The sequence below is a fragment of the Haliotis rubra genome, unplaced genomic scaffold (genome assembly GCF_003918875.1).
Source record: "Haliotis rubra isolate DU_JTF1 unplaced genomic scaffold, ASM391887v1 Scf1091, whole genome shotgun sequence".
Taxonomy (NCBI): Eukaryota; Metazoa; Mollusca; class Gastropoda; order Lepetellida; family Haliotidae; genus Haliotis; species Haliotis rubra.
In genome coordinates, this window is record NW_025764994.1 from 283,934 (window position 1) to 295,098 (window position 11,165).

General features: G+C 40.7%; 1 long non-coding RNA gene across 1 annotated transcript; it reads right to left on the bottom strand.

The window, feature by feature from the left end:
* Positions 1 to 9,017: 9,017 nt before the first annotated feature.
* Positions 9,018 to 10,161, bottom strand: LOC124283366. Its single transcript, XR_006900335.1, has 5 exons — positions 10,030 to 10,161; positions 9,806 to 9,891; positions 9,491 to 9,616; positions 9,232 to 9,304; positions 9,018 to 9,096 (listed from the first exon to the last, which is right to left on the bottom strand). It is a non-coding gene; the product is annotated as an uncharacterized LOC124283366 (long non-coding RNA).
* Positions 10,162 to 11,165: the final 1,004 nt, after the last annotated feature.

Below are 11,165 nucleotides of genomic sequence, written 5' to 3' on the forward strand. Positions count from 1 at the left end.
TAAACTGTATTTTTAAAATCTATTTAAGCTTTGTGTTACAAATACCAGCCTATTGGTTCCAGAATAAAGGATTCATGATGTTGTTATTTTGTTCATTACACAATCCGTCCCTCAGCTGGACGATTCCAAGCGATTTCAAGAAAAAGGCCCCTTAGGCATTATGTTCTTGGGCGCCAGAGTCCGGTTTTAAAACGCTTATCATGTCGGGCTAGGATGTAGATAAAGTGTTCAATTTTCCTAACGCGTTCGGATTTTCAATTCCAGTTAGCTGCCTTAAATCAACGGTAAAGGACCGCAACATTAAAAAGAGTAGCTCTTCTAATTAAACCCACATACAAAAATTACACACATTAATTGAATAACAACGACAAGGTGACAGGAACCACAGTAATGACTCATTCAAAAACAACTTCATTTCAGTTTTACCAATTGTTGAGCAAGATAATATTTTCTCGATGTTAACAACGTATTACATTTCATGATAGTGGTTTGAAAACAGAGGAAGATATCATATTCCTGAGTTATGCTAGGCAGGACATTCTAGTAGGAAATGATATTTGTTTTCGATTACATGTAGGACACACATTATATATATTCTTTCTTCACGAGTTATTGGTTCCCACCAACTCTTAGTTGGAGTTCGGATGATCTCAACAGAAGCTGCAGTCGGCGTAAATCTCTGGTCGTAATGGCGGACATGTAATATTCTGTATTTAGCAATGATTTAACTCCATGATAGGTGGTCAGTTTTCCATATTCACAAACTGTATTATACCATTCTTGTTGATGACACTCTTCAATTCTTTGTGTAAAACGCTTATAGAATGTGACACAAGGACCAGTAGACCAACTGTGGGCACATCCACACCCTTCAACCCGCGTTAAAGAGTGAATGAGTGAATGAAGTTTGTTTTACGCCGCTTTCAGCAATATTCCAGCAATATCATGGCGGAGGACACCAGAAATGGGCTTCACAAATTGTACCCATGTGGGAATCGAACCTGTGTCTTCGGCGTGACGGGCGAATGCTTTAACCACTAGACTACCCAACCATCCCCGGAGTTAAGAACATAACATCTCAGTATCAGATCATAGCTTTCCAAATCCCACCACAGCATGCAAGAGAATCCATTCTGCCAACTCTACATTGTGAGGGTGTAACGTATTAACAGCATAAACGCCTTTTAGTTGCACAAACTCTACATTGTGAGGGTGTGAAGCATTAGCAGCATAAAAGACTTTTGGTTGCACACGCTTACATTGTGAGGGTGTGACGTATTAGCAGCATAATAACCTTTTGGTTGCACAAACTGTTACAAAATTAATGAAAGTGACGCATGAACAATTAGCTGAATATTGCGGAATCCTAGAAGGGACATTGTCGCGTTGTTACTCCCACACAAACAAGCAAAAACTGGCGCAATTGACCAAAGTGTGCCAATGCGACAACGCGACATTTAGGCCATTTGTCACGTCGTCGCGCTTTGAATAGTTTTTATTCGGCCAAAGGGCGACAATGCGACATAGAGACAATTTTCAAGGTCAAAATATGTTGTCGTTGTCGCCTCATCTAATATGTGTAAAATAAGCTTTAAAATGAGCGACAATGTCCCTTCTAGGCTTTCATATAATATTGTGTGCGATCTCTTCACTTATGCATGCGAAGATATAAACTGTATATAAACTGTGATATTTAAGCTGCAGCCTGAACATTTCACTCCAAAAAGTCCTGTCAGTATCGTTGTTGAGGCAGCTGTGATGGAGGGACGCAGAATGCCGTTGTTGACGCTGCTGATTCTTGTGTCATATTGCGTGCTGGTTCGTATGTTGTGTGACGATTATCTCCAGGTCCAGAACTCTTACCTCGACAACCACCAGTATGACGTCACACAGGCCTCTTCAATGATTGACTGCGTGGCTACATGTTACACTCAACCTCGATGTCAGTCGGTCGGGTTCGATCCTCAATCCCTGGAGTGTCATCGTCACACTCGTAACAGCAGCACTGCCCGGGGGAATCTTGTGTCCAGGCCGGGCTGGATACACAGAGACGTGACCACGTGGACAGAGGTAACGTATTACCAACACTTACCATATAGTATTGGTTTGCCACCTTATACACATGGCACTTAAGTAAGCACTGATATATTTCATTATAGTTATGAACCTATCGACGATGATATTATCTCAATCATGCCATTGTATAGTAGCACATGTCAGGTACTGAAAAGCAAGGTTTGAGTGTGAAAGGGTGTGCCAAAACACAGCCAACATGTAAGTGAAGCATGCTATCTACTCATGTCATGAAAAACATCAGCTCTACCTGGCCGTTCATGGAATATAACTTGTGAATATGCCATCCGTTTCATTCATACACGTTACGATGGCGAGGAGAGTTTTATTGGGACTGAGATGGAAGATAGTGGGTACACATGCAGTTGGCACGTCATTCAAGACGTCTGTCGTTAGTAGACCAATCTTGAAACCCTAAGAAACAGTCGCTGTTCAGGATCGACGTCCACGACCAGGGTAACCCAGGAAAGACCAGGTGTAACCCAGGAAGACCAGGTGTAACAGGAAGACCAGTAAAGAAGGCCAGGTGTAACCCAGGAAGACCCAGGAAGACCAGGGTAACCCAAGAAGACCAGGGTAACCCAGGAAGACCAGGGTAACCCAGGAAGACCAGGGTAACACAGGAATACCCAGGAAGAAGGGTAACCGAGGAAGATCACTCTATCAGTGCCCCGTTTCAGAAAAGCTATCGTAGCGTTACGACTGTCGTAAGTCTATGTTACAGTATACAAACTAAACTCACTCACTCACTCAGGAAGACCGCCTCCGTGGTGTAGTGGTTAACGAGCTTCCGCCATATCGTGAGAGCGGAAGGTCGACGAAGGACAGTTCAACACCGCGTCCAAAACATACCAAAAGACGTTAAAATATGGTACTATGTTGGTCCCGGTGTAGTGGTTTTCTGGCGCTCAGCATTATGGTATGGGTACAACAAGGATTTGTTGGCTCGGAGTCAGTATAATGTGTCTGAGTAGGGTATTCATGCTTCACTGCGGCGTGGTATCTCAGTGGGCTAGAACTATAAAACCAGCTTCAGTCTGGGCTAGTACAAGCAGCCGCACATACACCTACTACACACGCATGCGCGTCGTCATATGAGCGAAATATATTCTCCACACGACGTTAAACCCAATTTCACCTCACCTCACCTCACCTATGTTACAGTATAGGAGGTGCGACAGTCGTAGCGCTACGATAGCTTTCTGAAACGATGTCTGTCACCAGGCGTGAACTCTTCGCCACGAGTACTCGTTTACATCAACTCTTGGTGGCGAACAGACGTTTGTCAACCAACACCTGAAGGTCCTGAAGTGTCGGAAGATGTTCAACTCTTGCCCATGAACATCAAGGGCAAGGTCTGCAGTGTTTTCTTTTCGGCGCTGGAATCTTCGGACCTGGGGATGGTTCCATTGGTCAGATGAAAGTATCGATTCCTTAAACGGGTCAGCCAAATGTGGTTGACGTGACGTCCCGAGACAAATCTCTCGTGTTCCCTTTATGTTGAAAACTTCTCCAAAGATCGTGTTTCCATGGATACCAAAATGGCTGGCCACTTCATTTTGGGTCGTTTCAGTCCCCAGCATACCCACGGACGCGGAGACGTGGAACGACGTATTTAGTTTAGATTGACGTGTTTTCCAGAACATTCCGAGTCGAGAGAATAATCAACCGTTCTTCAGTTTCAAATATCAGGTGTGTGAACTTCAGGTGTCAAAAACATGCAAAAGCGAGTAAGTTCATGGTGCACAAAGTGCACATGCCACGCGCGATAAGTGACACCAAATGTCATTAGGGTTATTTTTATAACTTTTCAAATAACCTTTAATGTATGCAATTTTATGTTATGCACAGGTACTATTTTAAGTATTCAGATCATGCTGTCAATTGAAGCAGACATGCCGCCTTCTCTGACAGGTGAAATGTATTCATAAACCACCCCATATACCAAATATATCGATGGCTACATGGCAGTAGTAGTACGAGGTCAGGAAATACTGTGTGACAGCCACGGGTGAGTAAGTATCGTTTAAGGCCGCTTTTAGCAATATTCCCACAATATCATACCGGGGGACACCAGAAACCGTCTTCATACATTGTACCCAAGTTGGGCATCGAACCCGGGCCTCGGTGTGACGAGCGAAATCTTTAACAGCAGGCTATCCAGAGAGGTAACTGCCGAGTCATAAAACCCTTTCCACATCCAAATGCCAAAAGCAGAATCGATTGTACAATTCCGACTTTAGTACGAGCATGCGTGATTATAGTGATTATATCAGGTGTTCGCGACAAGGTCAGCGTATCCTGTCCCAACCGGTGGCACCCGTCATAAACACATGCAGAGGCTTGTCAATTTTTCACCTAAAAAACCACGGCGGTGGGGAATAATACTTTGTCTATTTTGAAAGCTTTTCCGATACCTTCGATGTTGTAGCCTTAGAAATATTGGTTATAGAGCATCTTTGGGTAGAGTTGTTGGAATATTGCTCGACATGAAGAGAAAGTTGACTGTTGGAAAGTCTGAATCATCCCTTTTGTCATACAGCCTTCATTCTGAAACTCTATGCATGGATTTAAATATTACAAAAACAAGGGGCGGTTTCAATTGTCTCCTTTTCAAGTTCCGGAGGGTAAATCATTGGAACGGAATTGGCCACTGAACGATATTAGATCAACCGCATACCTGAAGCTTAAGTAAAACATTTTCGCCTTCTTTGCGCCGTGAAAACTAATTGTTTGATCGGCATTCTAGAAGTTGGTAATAATTCATACAACTTTATAGCTAACAACTTCCTGTTTATTGCACAGAGCAATGAAAGCTTTCACTTTTGGCTTGAAATGTTGCTCCGTGCAGTCTGTTTCAGGAGAAATTGAGTTATATATGGCATTGACGTTTGACATTTTCACCAGAACTGTCTATTTATCGCTCCTTCGTGAGATGAGTTGGAACGGTAATCGAGTATATCAGCTGTCGTTAGTTCTGCTTTATTAGCTGCATTTAGTGAAAATATAAGTCTCATGAATTATTTTGATCTACATAACTGGGATATGATGACATGAATCGACCAAGTTAACAACCACTCCACAGATTTAGTCGCCTCTTATGACAAGAATGACTTGCTGATGTGTGGATGAGTTGTTCGAGTATATCAGCTATCGTTAATTCTGCATCATAATTGCTTGTAATGAAAATAAAGGTCTCATTATTTTGTTTCACCGAAGTTATCACCAATAATTTAAGCTTTCTCGTGTTATCTGACTAAAGTCAGATAAACCAAATATATTAAGCATACTTTCAAGGCTTCTACCTTCATGTATCCTCAGATCCTGAATGTCGCGTCCTTGACCTTCAACCCAATCGGTGCCTTCGGTATTTAAGGACAATCTCATCTCGCGAACACCGGGTGTCATTCTGTCTCGGTAAAACGATATTTTCACGGCCTCGGTTAATCCATTGTTTTGTTCACTGTGTCACCGTGTAGTTGTATTTTGAAAATATACAATTAGTCTCTAGAAGTGTCACTAGAACAACCTGGAGTCAGTGATCTGAATCAACAGACTATGCGAGCTTTGAATTCAGCTAACACCCTTTGGTCCCTTTCTTTCGAAGTGGGGAGCTGGGGTAGCCTAGTGGTTAAAGCGTTCGCTCGTCACGCCGAACACTCGGGTTCGTTCACATATGTGACAACGTGTGAAGGCAATTTATGGCGTCCCCGGCGGTGATGTTGCTGGAATATTGCTAAAAGTGGCGTAAAACCATATTTACTAACTTAGAGTAGCCCGTGACAGGACATTGAATAGTCCCGCTTGACAAATTGAAAGGAATCTGACACTGATTTACCTTAGGCTCTCTTGCCATGCTTTCTTCTGCTGACTTACACACGTAAGTTTGATCGGCATTTTAGAAGTTTGCGAGTCACTGATACAGCATGCAACTTTATCTTACCTTCATGTAACATACTTTAATTTCATTGGTCAATGACGTTTTATCAAGTTTCCGTGTCACCCCTGCCAGGAGGGTGACAACTGGAAACAATATTACCCGGTGCCGCAAAACTCTCTGCCGAGAATCTGTGTCACTATAACAATCGTATGACGTCATAATATGACGCATGCAGTGGACTGAGTTTGAAAACCGTTCCATTAGTTGTTTTTGAGTTCACTATGTTCACGTCTATTTTACCGAACTTCTCTGATTAATTTAACTATTTTATACATTGAATCGTTTGCAGGCTCAACATAAACATAATTAACCATTTTTATTGCAGTTTTAACCTTGTCAGAATATGTTTCACTGATTTTAAAAATCCAGTCGAGTAGCGAACTTAAAAATAAAATAAATGGATATTTTGTACAGTACAACCAGAAATTATTGAGATTTTAAAGATTGTAAATTTTTAATTTTTTTCACTCATTACTCACGTATCAAATGTGAATATTAGCAGAACATAACTCCAGATTCAAAGACAGGTGAACAGTTAGTATTTTGTCAAGTCACCATGGGCAGCAATGCAGGCTTCAATGCGGCGGGGTATACTACTGATCAAAGAAGTTAGAAATTCGTGGTCTATGCTGTCCCAATATCGGACCACCTCTTCTTTCATTTCAGCAATATTTGTCAGATTTTTCTTATTGACACTTTCCTTCATAAGTCCCCAAACATTTTCTATTGGATTTAGGTCATGGCTATAGCTTGGCCAATCTAATAATGTCATAGTTTAGGTCCGAAACCAGGCCTGTGAATGCTTTGAAAGACGTTTTGGGTCGTTGTTCTGCTGGAAAATCCAAAAATTTCGATAGAACACGTGAACAGATGCAAGTAAATGTCCCTCGAGAATATCTGTGTACCGCTCACTGTTCATATTCCCTTCAAATACACAGAGGGGCGTTGCCCCTTTTTCAAAACACGATAAACAGTGGACAAAGGGATGCCTGTTCTACTTGAAATCACTTTAGCTGATCTGATGTCCTTGTTATAATACTCTAAAATCAACTTCCTCTTTTCTAAATCATCCATACTGAGGATCACTGAAAATGTCGTCTGCTAGCAAGTAAACAAAGGGGGATAACTCTTCACAAACTAATGAAAAGGGATTAACGGAGTTGTCTCTCTTGAATGAAACCAAGCACTTGATAGCTGGTCAAGGTTGTTTATACTAGAAATCCAATTAAACATATTCCTAAAATTCTCAATAATTTCTGGTCATACTATACATTTAACATAGCGGTAAGATAAATACGGTCTGATGTACGCCATTTTGTGGCAGTGTCATCCCTTGCCTACCGGCTCAGGTGACACCGCTACAAACAAGCGTACATCAGACCGTATTACTCTCGAGAGAAGCACACAAGTTATAATATAGATTACAACTGCTTGTTTATTGCATCAAACTTAAACTGAAAACTATGAAATAAGCGTGAAAATAGTGCAAATACCTACACGAAAACGTCGTACTCTATGCAATAAACAAAAAGTTGTTATCCATAAGGTCGTATGCTTCACCACATTTAAGATCTAAGTATGACTTCTGAAGCAATGAGCAAGTGAGTTTAGTTTTACAGCGCACTCAGCAATATTCCAGCTATTTGGGGGCGGTCTAAATAATTTAGTCTGGAATAGACAGTCCAGGGATCAACACCATGACCATCGATCTAGTAGTATTGACAGGTGTTGTATATACCTGTTTGATCGAATTTCGATCAAAACGTTTCGGGGGGGCGTGGCCTATTCCCAGCATCAGGACACAAAGAGTCGATGACGTCACGAATCACGCGATGCCAAAATACGGTCCAAGTGGAAGAAGCGGCCAATGAGAGGCAATCAACCCGATGACGTCACGAAAGACGCGATGCCAAATATGGTCCCATAGCGTCCCTCGCAGTACAATGGTTTGGAGATGAGTGGTGATTGGTTTTCGATCATAATTTAGCCAATCAAAAGCAGTACCGATAGAACAAAGCCTATAAAAATATATGAACATAGCGTCCGTACGTCAGCGTCATTTCCTTCGAGTCATCGTTTTGAAAACTGTGTGGCGATCCCACAAACTCAATTTCAACTGAGGTGAGAACCGAATTACGTATTTTCATTATTTATTGATTGATTGATTGATTTTCAACTTCCTTTTTTGTATAGTACGTGAAACTGATCGTAATGAACTGACCGTTTGAAAGAATACAAGACAAAAACAAAGACGAAAAAACGGTGTAGTAACAAGCCTTATAAGCCAGTTCATTCATACGCTATTCGAGACCGTTTACATTCCATTGGCATAAGAATGCTGTGTTAGGGATGATAGAATAAACGACCCCCAGCCCTAAACAAGCCTCGTTGAACGTTTCCGCGAGAGCGACCCCGCGCTGCGGGAGACGAAGGCAAAGTCATTCATCTCTCGCGCAAGGACCGTCATTTGAGAGCTGCCTGCCATACGGTGGAAAATCATTTTCATCTCTCTCTCTCTCGCGAGGACCGTGATTTGTGACAGCACTCTTGACCATAACAAATAAAAACACACACAATACTCACAGTATGTCGATGACGTTCCAACGAATAAACAAATCCGAAAGCACAATAAATCCACTGTAAATTTCCAAGAGCGTTCAGATATCGAGAAATCCTCGTTTTCCTCCGAGTTCTGTCGTTCATTTAGTCGGGTGAATCTCTTATAATAATGCGGCCGAGATTTCGTGTACTCGGTAGACATATATCATAAAAGAACCCCCCAACACATTATTCAAAAAGACCCCAATTTCATAGAAGTTTTGTTTTTAGTTTTTAATTTTTTTATATAATTTTAAAAGTTTGTGGGGGTTTTTTTTACTTTCCCAAACAGCCAAAATAGTAATGGTTTCTAACTAAACTCTATCTGTTCCTGTATTTTTGTTTTAATTCTTTTTTTTCTAATTTAAAAAAATTTTTTTTTTACTTTTATAGCCAAATAGTAATCATTTTTCCTAAATAAATTCTACTAACTCCTGTACTTTCCTCAGTAACTGGTTTGCCTCAGCCACCAGGAGTAAGATCTTCTGAAAGGATTAAAAAAAGAAAAGGAATTGGAATTAGAATAAAACAAACTTAAGATTACTGGTTAATTGTCGCGTCTATAAAAAAATGAATGAATGAAATGAATGAGTGAAAATGAATGAATAAATGATACTCACATGCCTCGGACTGGGTGTTTCCACCCAGGAGGGCGAGTTCCGAGTCGACGGAGTCGTGTCACCGTTTCTCTCCCTTCAGAGTAGAAGTAACAGAATACATTTTAGAATTATCAGAAACCGTATGCATTGTATCACGCAGAACAGAAAAAAAAGACTACCATTAAATCAAGCGAATGCTTTCTATGGGTTGGTTTAAACGTGTATACCGCGCATTAAAAAAACGATTTCTATTTGTAAATGTAGTATCATGTGGACTTACGTTGTCGGGTCTCTCCCCAAAACCAGACATTTTCTCGCATTTTTGGGCGAACTCTCCTCTACGCTCTCCACCCAGGAGGGCGACTTCGCCGACGAATTGGGAGTTGGCGTGTCTCCCTTTCTCTCCCTTCAAAGCAAAAAAAAAAAAGAACAAATTTTGAATTATACGTTATATAACGTGGTGTCGTACGAGAAAACCGTTGAATAAAACGCCTAAGCATCAAGACTATCGACAAATCAAGTATACCGCGCATTAAGTATACCGCGACATTAAAAGCAATTTCTAGATGCAAGATGTAGTAAAATAGCGACTTACACGGGGGAGGGCAGTTCTCCCTGGTAGGAGAGACGCCTCTTGAGCGTCGTTACTCCCAGACGACCTACGGGGTGCTGCTCCAGAGACTACAAATGAAATTAAAATGAAAAATAAGGGGAAAAGATGAACACGACTCGTTAAAAATTGTAATCCAATGATCCTTCGTTCGTAAAATTCTTTTGTCGACATAACATTCTAATAAAATTACCTAAGAAAGTACTTACGGATAATTCATAGTTGTGGGAGAGGAGGCGCTGTTATTGCTGTTAAACAAACAAAAAAAACATAGGAAAAAAACAGTCAAACCAAATTAATTGCGATTAATAACAATATTATAACGTAATAATGTCATCGTGTTTCCAGAAGTAAAAAACATACCGAAATACTCACATAGTAAATGAATTCATTCTTAAGGAAAACGTCAAAGTCGCGAAGAGGTATGAGGGATGTGAAGTTATGCTCGGAAGGCAAAAACGCCAAAGTCGCGAAGAGGTACTATAAGATTTCAAGTTTCAAAAAATGAAAATGGTCTTTGCGACATTGCCATTGGTTAAAAATGTTATGAAATCATGGGGTACGGCCGACGCAACTGGCGTTGTAATTAACGTTCGTGGAACAAAGACATACCAGGTCGTACTAAACGATAAACATAGATCGGGAAGAATCTTTTAGGGTTTTATTTTGTTGTTGTTTTTTTTAAAATGTAACTTTTCAAACAATTGCAGCTGTCATTTTGAGATACGAAAATCAAAATAGGCAAAATAATGGGAATGACCCTGAAAAGAGTATTCTCTTGATTTTTGTTTGTTTTCGAATTGCGTTGAATAACATATGAAATAATAACGCCGATCATGTAAAAAAAGTCTCCAAAACGAACGTGTTTGGAAGCACCGATGAATAAAATGTTCGTTCAACGTTGGAAATAATGCAAAAAGTTTCGTTTAAATCGATCCATTAGAACTCCAGTTACAATCATCCAAAGCTGTTCACTGTCGTCAGTTATAGGTACCGTAATAATTTTAAAAAAATGCGCCGTATTAACGCTCTGAACTAAGAAATATTCTCACTACCCTACCTTGGGGTCGATTTCCAATTTTATTTGAATCATTTGTTTTTTAAACAAAACGCGAGTATTAATACCAACCTTATCGTCGGATACGAGCTCGTTATGACGTCATCGTTTTCGTCATATCTCGCACTTAAAGACCGATGCCGACAACATAGCGCAAAACGGCTAGACAAGGTGGCTCCAACGCACTACTCCGCATCGAGATCGGACCCATACAGACCAAGTAATGATCCATCTAAGTTAGAAGTGGGTAAAACACATGACGCCATAAAAAGACGTCTTTTTTTAATT